The sequence below is a fragment of the Bactrocera oleae genome, chromosome 6 (assembly GCF_042242935.1).
Source record: "Bactrocera oleae isolate idBacOlea1 chromosome 6, idBacOlea1, whole genome shotgun sequence".
NCBI lineage: Eukaryota > Metazoa > Arthropoda > Insecta > Diptera > Tephritidae > Bactrocera > Bactrocera oleae.
In genome coordinates, this window is record NC_091540.1 from 35,430,944 (window position 1) to 35,447,680 (window position 16,737).

At 35.8% G+C, this 16,737-nt stretch overlaps 1 long non-coding RNA gene and 1 pseudogene across 1 annotated transcript; both read left to right on the top strand.

Annotated features, from left to right (window-relative positions):
- The first annotated feature begins 10,233 nt into the window (after positions 1-10,233).
- LOC138857898 (uncharacterized) lies at positions 10,234-11,090 on the top strand (annotated as a pseudogene).
- Positions 11,091-13,247: 2,157 nt separating this feature from the next.
- On the top strand, positions 13,248-16,384 carry LOC138857840 (uncharacterized). Its single transcript, XR_011397040.1, has 2 exons — positions 13,248-13,401; positions 15,845-16,384. It is a non-coding gene; the product is annotated as an uncharacterized lncRNA (long non-coding RNA).
- Positions 16,385-16,737: the final 353 nt, after the last annotated feature.

Here is a 16,737-nt window from a genome sequence, read left to right on the forward strand (position 1 = left end):
TGAATGGGAAAGTTAAAAAAATTAATTCAAAGTATTATCCATTGCTTTTTGCACATTTTGACCACCTTTCTCGCAATTTGTGGATACTATGCCAATAGAAATTTTTTGAAGCAAACCAATCAGACATCCAATTTTCGACTTCTGTGTAGAAATCGAAGTGCTGCTCAGCCAATGCGTGTCCCATCGATAAAACAAATGAAATGGTGCAAAGTCTGGTAAATACGACGGGTGGGGTAGCAACTCCAAGCCAAGTACTTTAATTGTATCCCGAACCGATTTTACTTTGTGTTCAGGTGCATTGTCGTGTAACAAAATTACTTTGTCGTGTCTTCTGACCCGGCTGGCTTAATACCGCATATATAAATATATGAGTTATCTCAATGAAAATTAGAGAGCGTGTTTCAATAACTAAAGTATTTCTTTGTGCTTAAAATGTATATACTTGAGTGAAAACTTGACCTAGCAACATCAAAATCGAGCATCCGGCTGACTTTAGTTCATATGATTGGGGATGGTATTACCTCACATATCTTAAAGAAACCCTGGGAGCAATTTATTAATTTGTGGCATGTTAGTTGTATGTGGTATTGGCGAAAATTGGCTCGATACATCCCCAACCCCCGTATACTATTTATAGCGATTTTCGTTATACTAACAAGTTTAATGCCGAATATGTCGGTCAGTAAGTATTCTTTATTTATAAAATTACATCAAAATATGTTCTCGAGTGTACTTAAGCAATGCCAAAATTAATCCCTTTTTTATCGCCATTATATCCCGTAAAATGATTTCGTCTTTCCACCTGTCTTTAATCGTTTAAGTTGGTCAAAATGTCTGACCTTTTTGTTAAATTAAGTGGACAAGTTTTCTTAAAAATAAGGTGGTTTAGCGCTGAATTACAATGGAATTAGTCTAAGCCTCATATCCTGAATTCCGATCATCTGGTTGACATTTTTCACATCAGCAATATATTAAATTTAGCCACTTCGGTCAAGTTAACATCCCATATAACTCATTTGAAAATTATTATAATATAATTTAGCTGACACGAAGTAAAATATAGCATTAAAACTAAGTCTAAGTTTATGCTTATCAATATAAGTGAAGAAAATACCAAATTTGATTGTAATTTATTCACAATTTATTAAACAATGTATGTTTAATTCTATTGTATTATAAAATATTCGGGTACACGCGACCTGAACCCTTTCTTTATTGTTTAATATAAAGTTTTGTCAAAACCTTACAATACTTCACCGCCTTTGAGACACACAAATTGCAAGAGTATCAAATGTTCAGTTGCTCCCGACTTAACCCTTACCATATAGATAACCGGAAGTTCGAAAAACTGTATGCCAGGTATATGGGGCATACAAGTGTTAACAAGATTATGTCCATTTTTTGCAGAAAGACATACGGTAATCATAAAAAGATTCCCTCCAAATTACAGTAATATATCTCACTGATTGATCAATATTCTAGGCAAAAAGTCATCCAAAGGCGCTAGGTACCGTGTATTCGGTATCCAGGGGCTTAAAAATATATGGTGCGATTTTCACTTTTTTTTAAGTGATGCCACTATTTGTGCATAGCCGATTTATTTATTAGTTCTTGAACTGTACAGTGTAAAGCGAACGAATCAGTTGAAATTTAAATTTGTTTTATAAGGGAAGTAAGCATGGTTTTGGTCAGATTACTTCTATTTTCACAATGCGACATACTAATGTCAAAATAATTTTATGAACCGAATTAGGTGAAAACGGCTATCAATTCCTAAAATTTAGGTTGGCTGCTTTACACCTTTTTTAAACCATCTCGGTGGTAAAAGCAAATATCTTATTAACTCACTAATGTACTCACTTCGTTTTATCAATATATTTTAATCATGTCAACGAAAATTATATTTAAACCATCCTTAAATGAGAAATATGTGATATATAAACTCAACCGATGAGGATAAATTTAATATTATATATTGAGTTGATATGGAAAACGTCAACCAGAGAACCGAAATTTTTTATATTAGAAATATGAGGTTTAAACCAAGGTCAAGACCAACTCGATTCATGTTCAGTTGTAAACCACATAATTTTCAAAGAAACTTGTTAATTTAATTTCATTGAAGTATCACACATTTTATCTAAACTGGTAACGGTTTAAAGCCAGGTGGAAAGTCGGAAATAATTATATAGTTAGAAAAAGGTAGGTTGGTTGAAAAGTTTCTGCGCTCGAAATGCAAAAAATACTGTTTTTGGTATGAAATATTTTTTTCTTCAATATAATCTACCTTAACTTCAATGCACTTATTCCAATGATCCTCCAATTAATTTATGCCATCCCTATAATGACTTTTCGGAAGCTCTGCAAAATACCCGTCTACGGCTGTAGTAAAATATGAAGTACTCATTCGTCTGATAGGCTATGACATTAGCAATTGCACGCTTAGCCTAATCTTCGCTAACAATATTATAAACTTGCTCAATGATTTCTAGTGTGTTTGCGGTTTTTGGTTGTCCTGCGCGTAGATCATCTTCAAGCCTAGTACGACCACGTTTAAATTCACCAGCACAAAATTCAACGGTGCGTTTTGAAGGTGAGAACTCCTTATACACTTTTAGCAATTGTTCATAAATTTCTTTTTTGCTTTTAAACCTTCTAAAACAAAGAATCTACTCACTGGGCGATATTCAATGTTTTTCAACGTCAAATTCAACCGGCTTGTAATTAATTGACAGAATGATTTGTAACTTTGCATGTGTTCTCACGACAGATGTACCAACTTTTGAAAATTTGAGATAGTAGTGCTATTTCTTGGTGAGAACTACCTACCTACAATATATTGACTGGATTTTATCTATTTTTGGCAATGCAACATACTATTAACATGTTACATACAAATAATATACTACCTGAGTTTCATTAAGGTGTACTTTCCATTACCAATATATTATATATATGGAGCCAGATGTTCGAAAATCGTAATATTAGATATATGAGGGCTAGGGCAAGTTCTCACCCGATTTTATCCATTTTAAGGACAAAGATACATTGTTATTAGTAAAACACGCTCTCTTGTTTTCACTACAATAACTCTTATATTGGCCGATATATGCGGTATATAAATGGAAATGAAGTTCAAAAAGCTTTGTATTAGGTATACCACGGCGAAGAGCAGCGACCTTAATTTTTGACACACATGTATATTGTTATCAGAAAAGGATTTGCTCCGAATTTAAATAACATTACTCACTCATTGGTCATAAGGTAATCTACTTTAAGTGCACTATTACCCCGATACATTCGATAAAATTTGCATACTGAAAAGAGAAAAAATCAGATGTAATTTACAATTGAGTTATATGGGAAGTAGGCGTGGTTGTAGTTCGCACCAGAACATAGGGATGTAAAGATAATATTACATACTAAATTTGGTCAATATCACACACAAAACCTTCCTGGCCGTCAATCCGGTCTTGGCCACCATCTGGGCCGCTTCCCCGAGCTTTGACCACGACCGTTTGCGCTCGATGTTGTGGTAAGTGACCAATTTTTCATCGCCAGTCACAATCCGCTTCAGAAACGGATCGATTTTGTTGCGATTCAGCAGCGATTCGCAGATGGAAATTCGGTCCATGATTTTATCGCAATTTTCGACGACAGGCCTCCCGACGCGTGGTGCATCTTTGACATCGAAATTACCGGAACGGAACCTAGCAAACCACTTTTGTGCTACACGTTCGTTTACAGTATCGGGCCCATAAACTAAATTAATTTTTTCATCCGTTTTGGCTGCTTTGTCGCCTTGCTCGAAGAAAAATTTTAAAATTTAGCGAATTTCCTCTTTGATGAGCGCTCTCAAAGTACTGAGTCAATCATTCGAAAAACTGTCACAGACAAACTTTTAGCGCGAATAAACACGTTTTCAGCGCCGTATAGTATGACATGATCCGAGACGTAACACTAGTACTATGGACAATAACGCCATCTCTTAGATAAAAACGAACGAGCTTCTTACTTGACCTATATATTATTTCGTACTTGATTTCTAAACTGTCAAGTGAATCAGATGGAATTTAAAATTCTGATATATGGAAAGAGTGCGTGGTTGTTGTCCGATTTTCCATTTTAACAATGTAGCATATTAATGCAGAACAAATGTTATGTTCCGAATTTGGTGGTGAAATTGATCTGTGGTGAGCTCGTAGATCCTGAGATATAAATTTTCATACAAAGGTGGGCAGTGCTACGCCGATCGACAAATTTTGATACCGGCTGCTTTGAAACGAATTTTTACCACCTTGGGTGTGAAATTTAATGTCTCAGACATGTTCGGTTATTGATTATTTCATTTTAAGTTTTTTTCAGCTAAACCGTTATATGAGTAGTGGGCAGGACTATCATCCGATTTCACCACTTTTCACACTGTCGCAGGAGATATCTAAAGGATTTGTCTCGTGCAAGTTTGGTTGTACTTTTGGAGATACATATATACATTAAACCTATTAGGGCTTTGTACTACGCCCACTTTTTAAAGACTTATAAACCACAGGTACATACTTATATGATTTTTTGTACCAAATTACAGTTATGCATCTTAATTTGCAGGACAAAGTTTAACCGTGTGATATCATACCATCTTTGTGGCCAATCGACGGGCCCAAAACGAGAAATTATTTGCACACCGAAGTGTTCTTTCAATAAATCATTTGATTGATGTTATGTGTGGGGAGTGGCGCCGTCTTGTTCAATTTCAGGCATCAAATTGTCGGTTATCATGGCGCGACAACTGTCGCTATTGGCGGTTACGTTCACACCGGCATCATATTTGATTTCACCGGCCCACAACCCACACCAAACCGTTGGTTTTTCAAAAGCTCATAGAGCGAAGTGCTGTCGCTTGGGAAGGTCGAGCGGCTTTAGTTCTTGCAGAAGCTGTATTTTGTACGCTATCAATTTAAGATATCGACGTAAAATGCGCCAAGTCGTTCCATACGTCAGTCCGAGTTGCCGCGATGGGCCGATTTTGTTGACCATAAGTTGAGCGAAGCGCGCGAAACACATTCTTAGTAGAACGTGAATTTTCGTAATATAGGTGAACGATTGTAAAATTTGTTCTGGCGTAAGAAATGCCCAACAATACTGAGTAACATAATTGTTTGACACGGCTCACGCGTGATGATCTCTCAAGAAAAGGCTATTGAAAAAAGTACCTCTACTTGGATCACCCGTTATATACAATATAAAACTTCATATGTATCTCGATTAGTATAAAGTGTAATAAATAGCTGTTAGGTAAGCAAAACTAATATACTCTGTAGCAGCATGTTGCGAGAATATAGAAATGGAAACGACTAACGAAATGTGCGTACTAAGCACTCTTCTATCTCTCCCCATTGCAACAGAGGGAAAATTTGGCGATTTCATCATCATCAAAGAAATCCGCTTATTTTACATTGTTGACCACTCATCCGGCGCAATTTGGTTCCCCTTTATTCCTTCATTTCATTCTACAAGTCCTAAATGTGGAATACCTTCTTCAGTTTCGCTTGCGTTCCTCCTGAACAATCATGCAGAAGTTTTATGCACATAGAGATTTATTTACCGAATTGCTGTTATTTGAAGGCGGCTACTCCTCTTATTTAATTCAGTCTGCTTTCTACGAGCTTGCGCAAACTTATATCTGCATTTGAGGCGAGATACTAGAGTAACTGTGATTTCTTATTTTTTTCTGTTACTATATAAGCAATTTTCCCTCACATTTCATTACATGTATAGGAGTATTTGTATTTTGAAAAAATATTCTGCATTTTTCGTTCCATTAATCTTAAAATGAGTTGCCTTAAACGAAGCAGAGCGTAAGCATTATATATAAATATATTTACAATATGTATGCGTGAAAGTATGAGTGTAAGTATATAACCTTGGCAGATAGGTTGCCTCTTATGTTTCGGGATTAGAAAACAAAAACAAATTTGTCCGATTTAAGTCAAATATGTGCCGTTTTGTTCATAAACTTATTGCCAACGAGATGCCAACTTCATTATACCCCTCTCGTAGAAGGCTGCGTCCCTATTGGCAAAAAACTCGGAGAGCCAATTTTCACAGGTCTCTCTTGAGGCTTACTTCTCACCATTAAGCGCGTTCGCCATGGGCAGGAAAAGATGGTAATCACTTGGTGCCAGCTCCGGACCATAAGGTGGGTGCATTAGAGCCTCCCATCCGAGATCCAGGAGCTTCAAGCGAGTCACCAAAGACGTGTGTGGCCTGGCGTTGTCCTGATGGAACACAATTCGGCCTCTGTTGATCAAAGATGGCCTCTTCTGGATAAGTGCTGCCTTCACGCGGTCCACTTGTTGGCAGTAGAGGGCCGAATTGAGCGTTTGGCCATAGGGGAGCAGCTCGTAGTAGATGATTCTTTGCCAATCCCACCAAACACACAGCAAAATCTTCCTGGCCGTCAATCCGGTCTTGGCCACCGTCTGGGCCGCTTCCCAGAGCTTTGACCACGACCGTTTGCGCTCGATGTTGTCGTAAGTGACCCATTTTTCATCGCCAGTCACAATCCGCTTCAGAAACGGGTCGATTTTGTTGCGATTCAGCAGCGATTCGCAGGTGGAAATTCGGTCCATCATGTTTTTTTGCGTTAGTTCGTGTGCCACCCAAACATCGAGCTTCTTTTTGAATCCAAGGTTATGCAAATGGTTCCAAACGGTTTTCTGGCTTATCTTTAGTAGCAATTAAATAAGTGCTCACGTGACGGTCTGTTTCCATTATTTTCATAATTTTATCGCAATTTTCGACGACAGGCCTCCCGACGCGTGGTGCATCTTTGACATCGAAATTATCGGAACGGAACCTAGCAAACCACTTTTGTGCTACACGTTCGTTTACAGTATCGGGCCCATAAACTAAATTAATTTTTTCAGTCGCTTTGGCTGCTTTTCCGCCTTGATCGAAGAAAAATTGTAAGATATAGCGAATTTTCTCTTTGCTGGTGTCAATCTTTGACGAGCGCTCACAACGTACTGAGTCAATCAATCGAAAATCTGTCAAAGACTTTTAGCGCGAATAAACACGTTTTCAGCGCCGTATAGTATGACATGATGCGACACGTAACACTAATACTATGGACAATAACGCCATCTCTTAAATAAAAACCGAACGAACTTTTTACTTTACCTAATATAAAAAAAGTGATTATGTGCTAAGTCAGGACTATGAGGTGGATAGTTCTTTAAATCGATGTTTTGAGTGATCAAAAATACAGTTATATTAGTCGATGTGTGAAAGCTCGTATTGTCGTGGTGGTTAGTGATCCGTCTTCGGCGGTGGGTTTACAGTTCTGCATAGTTCTAGTGGTACGGTTGCGACGTTCAAACGCGAACAACTTTTGTTGGATTCGGCTCATGTGGAAATACCCAAACAGTCTACTGCTGTTTACTTTCGGGATCACACGTATAAATCTACGATTCATCATCTGTCAAGGTTTCATATTTTTTGAGTTATCCAAAGTAACAAATTTTTTACATTTTTTCATTACATTTATTTATTACAGTCAAATGTTTTTGCAATATTGAATGTATGCTGGTCTCACTAATACCCATAGTTGTCCCAATCTCACTATAGGTCACATGACGCTCTTGAAATATCAGTTTGCGAACAGCATGAATGGTTTCCGAAACAACAACTGATTTTTGACGACCTTCACTAAATTCTTCTTGCAGTGATCTACGACCTCGATTGAATTCACCATACCATCGATAAACACTAGTCCTTATTGCTGCGTCAATCCACCTCGAAAGTTGTAAAAAATTATCGCGCGAAAATGTTCACGATTTAATTAAATTTTTGGGCAAAATTGTCAAACCTTAAGTTGTGAGATGCCATGTTGCAACACTAGGGTTGCCAATTCCCGAAATATAAAAGGCAACCTACTTACAATAAAGCAGCGGGCTTGTTAACGCGAAAATAATTTTAAAGCAATTCAGTGAAAGCAAAAAACGCAGTTTTTTTTTCTATTTATAAGGCGTAATAAAGAAGGGCTAAATTATTTGTCTAAAATTGGGAGATTATCCGGCGCTGGGTGAAACAGTTAATTACTGTAAGACAGTAATAATGTCTCTCGGAAAGAGGGATGGTCCTAAGATGTCCATGTGTTAATGCATAAAACATTCGCTGCCACAAGTTTGGCGTTGCAGAGGAGTAATGGTTTGTCTCTTGATTTTGTTACGTTGACATTGTAGACATTGTTGCGATGTATTTTGATGTACTGAGGACGAAATATTAGGTGTAGTTAAGGCTTTAATTACCATAGTTAATATGATCCGATTTAAGTCAAATATGCGCTGTTTTGTTCGATATCTTGTTCCCATTTTAAAGCTAATTCCAATATGCCTCTCTCTTAGAAGCCTTCGTTCCTATTGGCAAAAAATTAAGACAGTCGACTTTCACAAGCCTCTCTTGAAACGAATTCTTCACCAGCAAAATTGTTTGCTATGGACAGGAACAGATAATAATCATTGGGTGCTAGGTCCGGACTATAAGGTGGATGCACAAGAACCTACCAACCAAGCTCCCGGAGCTTCTGACGAGTCGCTATCGATGTAGCTTATGAAACAAGTAGCCAATGCTAGTCGCTTTTGGGAGATTGCTTCCTTCAGATGGTGCAATTATTGACAGTACAGTTCCGAGTTAAGAGTTTTCCCATATGGGAGCAGCTCATAGTAAATAATTCCCTGCCAATCGCACCAAACACACAGCAAAACCTTCCTGGCCGTCAATTCTGACTTGACCACCGTTTCCGCCGGCTCAACGCGTTTTGACCACGACGGCTTTTGCTTGAGGTTGTCGTAAGTGATCCACTTTTCATCGTCAGTCATCTACCACTTCAGAAATGGGTCGATTTTGTTGCGATTCAGCAGCGATTCGCAGATGAAAACTCGGTCCATGAGGTATTTTGCGGGAACTCTTGTGGCACCCATACATCGAACTTCTTTTCGTATCCAGCCATATTCAAATGGTTCCAAACGGTTTAGTGTGCAATCTTTAGCTCTTGGGCAATCGAAATAGTGCTTACATGATAGTCGGACTCGACAATGTCCATGATTTTAACGACACTTTCGACAATTGGCCTTTCAGTGCGTGGTGCATCTTTTACATCGAAGTTACCGGAACGGAATCGAGGAAACCAAAACAAAACTGAATAAACCAATCACTAAACTGTCAGAAAAGTTTGTTTAGTAAAAAATGTCATCTTTCTAACGCCATCTAGCGAAACCCGATCGGACTTATACAATGCGAAGAGCTTACGTCATTAGTTTAAATAAATGACTATGATTAGAAATCTTTACCTGTCGCTTGGTCAGAGGCGTCATAGTTGATTGTAATAATACAAAATACAATAATACAATACACAGCTGTCAGGTCTCTGTCGTAGATGCTGTATCGCTGTTCATATTTTGTAAATTTCCGCTGAAAGAAACTTAGTGGTTTAAATGTGTTGTTAACAACCGTTGTCGATACGGATTTAATGAAAAGGTTTCTGTAGGTGTTTTTTTTATTTTTGACTGATAATAATAGCGAGTATAGAAGTGGGTACCTATCGGGTACTGTGACTGAATTCAAAGCGCAGTAATCACCGCACGATCTCCAACTTCTTTGCGTACCTAATGTGATGTTGTGGTGGATGATTGTAGATTCAGCCAGCTTGCAGATAGTTATATTGTTGTCTGCATTTACGTTGTACCTAAATTTAGCGTGTAACAGTAGTCTTTCCTGTTTGAAAATTATGGATGTGTTAGTAAAAAAATGTAAATACATTGAGTTTTACGAACAGTTACTGGCACGTGTGGCCACCCAGTTGATGGTCTTAATGCGACTCTAAACCAATTTCCTATATTACTTAGGTTACGTACATTTAGAGTTTCCAAAAAATCGATTTTGTTTATATATTTTTTGACTTCTGAACATCAAGGTGATGGCACATGGAAAAAGAGAGGGTATACTTCCTTGTACGGCGTAAAATTATTGATCGGATACTATTCTGGTAAAATCATTGATATTGTTGTAAAAAGTGCCCACTACAGGCGGTGTGAAACTTGGAAGAAGCAACTCGATACCAAAGAATATTATGAATGGCATGCAGAACATGAAAATACTTGCACTGCAAATCATGGGGAAGTTGATTCAATCGTCGAAAAGTTCCAACGTTCATTAGAAAAACTATGAGTCATGTACAAAAATGACATCGGAGACGGTGACTCAAAAACGCACTCGGGAATTTTAAAGGCACCTTATGGTCATCAAGAAGTTGTAAAGAAAGAATGTATTGGACACGTACAGAAATGAATGAGCACGCGACTCCGAGGTTGTGTCAAAAAAAAAAATGTTGAAACCGTTGAAAACAAAAGAGGGAAAAAATACAAAAAAAAACTCTCGGTAGAAAAGGCAAACTTACTGGTAAGATGGTCGATAAGTTGACAGTTTATTATGGCTAAGCAATATGGAGAAATTGTGATTCCATTAAAAAATTTATAATGCTATCTGTGTCACATACTATCATTATTGTTCGGATGGATCAGACTCATGGTGCAGCTTATAGAGGGCTGCAGCTGCCAATCAATTATCCACTTTCGAACATGTATGAGCCATTTTCAGAAGATGTTGCTGAGGCTATACGTCCGATTTGTACAGATATGTATCAGCAGTAAAAATTTATTAGAAAGATGTGTAGGTGGTTTTAACCAAAACAACAACAAGAGCTACATTCAACTGATTTGGAAAATCTCTCCCAAAATTGTTTGGGCGGTTCAAAAACTATGGAAATGCCTTCATACATAGCTGCCGGCATATTTAATGAAGGAATGGCAACACTATTGTATTATATGAAGGCAATAGGAATAACACTTGGGCCTAATGCGCATTCATATGCCGAAAAAGAAGATGAGCAGCGCGTGACCATTTCCGATCGCAGAGCGCGTGAGAGCAGCTGAGATGAAAGAATGGCTCGCAGATAACATCAGATCGCGTTATTAGAAGCTGCCGAATCGGCTGAGGGTTTCTTATATTGGCCTGGAATAGACTCCATGTAAGTTAAAAAAAAATATATACCATGTAAAGTGCATTCCAAAATTTAAACGTGCTTTTCAGAATGGTGTTTTCAAAGTCGGTGACTAACATTACTCGAAAACGGCTAAACCGATTTGTATCAAATTTTATCACGAGCTTCTTAAATGTAGCTCAATAATTAATCGAAGACTTATCTTTCCAAAAAATATTTTTGTTTTTATAAACAATTTAAGGCCGAAATTTCGGTGAAAAATCTATTGTTTTTTTTTGAGAAACTGCCATTTTGTCAAAAAATTTTATTTTGCTTATTCCTTCGATTCATCACTAGATTTAACATTACTTTAACAAAATCTGTGTAGTTTTTTAATTCCAGATGATCCAGTTCAGAGATATAGTGGTCACCGAACAACGTCTTTTTTGAGAGGAGCTCTCGGAGATCAGCTGTAGCTATTTTCCGATTTGATTCCGATTGTTCCGTTTGTATACCAGCTATATGCCATAGTGGTTCGACATCGGCCGTTCCGCCAAATGAGCAGCTTACGAGTGAGTAAAGGACAGGTGCAAAGTTTCGACCGATGGCTTAAAAACTGAGGGACTAGTTTTTATATATACAGACAGACGGACCGAGAGACAGACGGTCATGGCTAAATCAACTCAGCTCATTATGCTGATCTTTTATGTATACATTTTATAGGGTCTCCGACGTTTCTTTCTGGGTGTTACAAGCTTCGCGGCAAACTTAATATACCCTGTTCAGTGTATAACAGTGTGTTAGTGTAATAGCATTCATCGATTATGAACAACCTTAGTATGAGTATAAGCATTGGTACTACTCGTAAATAATGAAATTAAGTACTGTATGGAAGCATGAATGAAATTTCAAAATAGCTAATAGCTACTCATGTAATTCAGTGAGTGAGTGAGAGAAAGAGAGCAAACCAGAGTAAGCACTTTTCGAATTTGCCTTAATGACAATGTTGCTTGCCATGAGAATCCACTCAAACGGAAGACGAATAAATTGTTACAACACAGCAATGACGTCATAGTATAAAGTTGTTGTCACAGTAAAAAGGCACTCTGTAAAGGTGTGTTCATTATGCCGATACAGACAAATGCAAATCCAATTGTTAACAATACCAATCAAAATTATAAGGAAACTTTTTCCTAGTATTAATGACCCCTCAAAATATAGATACAAACAAGGTGCGAACAATTTGTAAAATCGTTAAATAGACTACATAATAGCGTTTTCGCACAGCCAAATTAATTTAGTAAATTAAGATTTTAATGTGGGAATTTCGCACAACCGGTTATTCGATTAATAATAGGCTCGATTACCGATTTGCTGTTATACTTGCTTGTGTTCTTCATTTTGTAATTTTTCTAATGATAAATTTTCAGCAGCTGATTGCTATTTTACCTTACAACCAAATTTCTAGCCTGGACAACAACCGGCAGAGGTTCATTCCACTTTCAAGTCAATTTGAATTCGATTAAATTAATGTAGTAAAATGAGATTTAGGTAAGACCGGTTAATTGTTCAATTAACTCTTGTGCGAAAAGACTACGAGAAGAGGATAAGAAGAAAGTAACGGAGCGAAATTTTACTAATATCTTTCTTAAGGACAAAGTTGTGTGAAGTTATGTAGAAAATGTTTGTCCTTTCGCTTTGATGCCTCATTCACATCAAACTTTCTTCCTTGCTTTACTTGACAATTTATACTTTAACAATGAAGCTAGAGAAACAAAGGGTATGTCAGAAAGAACGCTTTGCTTTCCGAGCTTCTCTTTAATAAAAGTGCCGCCATTCTGCTTGACAAAGCGTAAAAAATGAAAGCTGCCCAACATTTTTCTTCGCTTTGCTTTGCGTCATCTCAATGTGAAAGAGCTCATTCAAATGGATACATCGATCTGTCAAAGCAAAAGTCTGAAGCAAAAGTTGTAAGTAAATCAGCCACAAGGCGCCGAGTTTTGTAATAAAACTTACAATTATAATAAACGTGTCCGGTATTTAGATATTTTGATTCATAAACTGAAATGTTTCATTCGAAAGCGATTTGTTCGTTTGGGAATCTCTCATATTCGCTCTGACCACTCAAACCCCCATGGAGTTTGCGCAGTGCTCTAATAATGCCGGCTGTTAAGTATTTCCGAATTTGTATTTGGCATCAGTTGGTTTCCAAACTTCGGCTGCAACATTTCGATTGCGGACTTGGACGAAAAGTTCTATTCGAAAATCTAAAAAAAAGCGAGGAAAATGTCAGCAAACCGATGTGAGAGAAGTAGTGAGCGGATTTAACGTACGCTTGTGGTTTTACAGTGCTGTGACATTTGGTAAGCCAAAAACAGAAGGAAATTGAGAAATGTGGTACATCGCAGTAAGAAGGGCGTTAGTGTTTATTTTGAGAAATTAAACAGTTATTTTGTGACGACACAGTTAAAAATATTTTATTGAAACCAACGCACAGTGGTTTCGCTTGTATGGGAGCCGCGCCCATAAATACTTTAAGATGAGATATCGTTTTGAAATTTTCACCAAAAATCTATAAATATATCATAAAAAATTGGGCAAATCAGACGACTATATTCCCATATAGCTCCCATAGTAACAGTCAGTGACGGATCGATACATTTTTTTTATTTTAAGTGAAACTGGACGTTTTATTACTAATAATAAAACAACACAAATGTAAAATACACACTTTCAAGAATATTGGCATTGATTGGTGGTACTCAAAAATGTTGTGATAACAGAAGAATAAACCAAGATCAAAAATTTATATATTATAATTAGAAAATAAACAATAATTTAATAAATAATTTTTATATTGTCTCATTAAGTAAATCTACAGGTTGGTTGAAAAGTTTTTTGATCTCACCAAGAAATAGCACTCCAAATTCTTTTTTCTCAAGTTGATACATCTGTCGTGAGAATATATGCAAAGTTACAAGCATTCTGTCAATTAATTTTTTGTTTACAAGCCATTTGAAGTTGAAGTGTCAGAGTATTTTTTTAATATGGAAAATATTGAATATCGCGCAGCGATTATAAATTTATTAACACCGTTGAATTTGGGCTGGTGAATTTTAGACTAATGATGGCATAAAATAATTGGATAATCATTGGAAGAAGTGCATTGAAGTTATGGAGGACTATATTGAATAAAAAAATATATTTCATAGCAAAAACAGTATTTTTTAATTTCGAGCGCAGAAACTTCTCATCCAACCTGTTCTTGTTATTGCGTATATCTATATATATCGACACTTAGAAATCATATCATCCTTATTGGAAAATCCGATAAGCAAGTTTTCGTTGCCCAGTGATATAGGGATCAGAGCTTAAAAGCAATATGTTTATTAAATTTGTATTTGAAGCGACGCTAGAAACTTTCCGTGTATGTTGTAATTGGAACCCTTTTATATATTAAAAGGTATGGCTTGCAACAAAGTTGGTGCTCTAAGTATTAAATCTTTATCAATTCCCGTAATATCGGCGGATCTATTAGGATTATTGAAAAACCCAAATATACAGCACAACAACAGCGCAAATTTGACTTTGAATGAAAAAACTGACGTTAGTATATTGCAGATTATTCGCATATAGACAAATTTGGGCAGCTACACTTCCAACATACACAAATAGACATATTGTAGAAAAAAATGAATGGGGGAATCGGGAGGGCATACAACTAAAACTTTATGTAAACATATTAAAGGCGCACATAAAATGAATAAACTAAAGTATCGATTTAAGAATAACTAAAACACAATTTTGTAACATAAAATAAATACATTTAACTTTAAAATATATTTAAAATGAATTTAAAATCGTTAATATAATAATTCGCCTGACCACTTTGACCTTTACTTTTGTTGAGAAATATTCATTCTCCGTTGAATTGTGCTTAAACAAATAATAAGTGGTCACAACTTCAATGCTATTTTTAGAAAGTCTTGTTAGATTCCCAGAAAAGAATTTGTCATTAAGAAATTGGGACTCTTTAGAAACAACTTGATTACTCTTTCATTACTTTTTTTGACATGAGTTTTTAAGTTTTGGCCTATGGGCGAAACCACTGTGCAACTGTCCATTAAAATATGACATTCAAAAAAGATTGTAAAAATTTTCACGAAGAAACAATAAACACGAATAAACTTGATTTTGATTGGTCAGTTTGTATGGCACCTACATATGTTTATAAATTTGGTGGTCCGATCTGAACAATTTTTTCGCATATTATACCGCTGGCTTACGTATTAATTCGTGCAAAATTTCGTAAATATATATCGTCTAATAAAACAAAGTTTGAAAGCATGAAATAATTACATTCATATTGGGTATACTAATAATTTATAATTTAGGTGAAAAATCAAAATATAAATGATACTGAACCTCACCTGGGACCATTCCACTGTGAATCTGCACCTTCTGGCTAATATAGAGCTATTTTCGGACAGACTTCATAAAATAACGCGAAATTATAACTCCAAATGGTGTAATTCAGTTTATCAACACATAATTGAACATTTAACCATAGTGTAAAATTTTATTATACTATTATCTCTTGTTTTTTTCTTCAAATTGATTTTATTCCTTAAATTTGCTCTCTAATTATATTATATATTGTCATAATTAAGCTTATATCATAATAAGCGTTGTTATAATTAAGTAGATAAGACAATTATGTCTAAACTCTTATGTTGAGTATTAGTGGACACCACTTTTGTATACTTAATCTTGTCAATAAATAAATGAAATGTATATATTTTATAGGGTCTCCGCAGTTTACTTCTGGGTCTTACAAATTTCATGGCAAACTTCAATGTATAAAATCACGGCAATGAGAGCAATTATACGGACTTATACTCATAATTAACCTTAAGAATAAGTATACAGCGTTACCTCGTAAATTACTTGTATGACAATAGTACAAATATTAAAAATTTCAAAAGGATTGTTGTAGTGTTTTTGAAGTTATGAAGGCCACCGACTTTGAAAACGTGCTCTAATGTAAAACGTTCATAAGCGATATAGGTATAAAAATACTTCGTACTTACTACATACCGGGAGGGGTGGGTATCTGTACATAAACATATGTATGTAGTATGTATAAAATCGAATATTCAGCGTTCGTCTTGAAAATTAATTTATAAATCACTACATCTTTTTCTGGTAAATTAGCCAAACCATGTTGATGTATTAACCAAATCAAAACTTGTTAAGCAAGAAACACATAAAAAACAAAAACGAAATACTAAATAATTAACCCTACAATGAATAAATAACTAAAACAGAAATAAATTCAAAGAGTCATTCGAAAAGTGTTTTTATGTATGTATATAAAGAGTATAATATAATATTATATATGTTGAAGCTGAAAACGTAGGTGCTTATGTTTTGTATAATTTAGGGAAATGTACGTATAACATTTACAATGTATTTATGTTTTTAGCTAACAGTGAACAGTGATGAAAAGTGCTCAAAAAATCGTTTGTACATATCAACTACACACAAAAAAGTGTGATAAAAGCAGTGGTTATATAGAAATTTTGTAGACTGCTTTTCCAGTGTGAAGAAACAACAAAAATAAATAGAAGATTTCAATATTACAACAAAACAAAAAAATATAAATAGAATTCGCAAATTCCTGCTAACTTTCGAGCTGT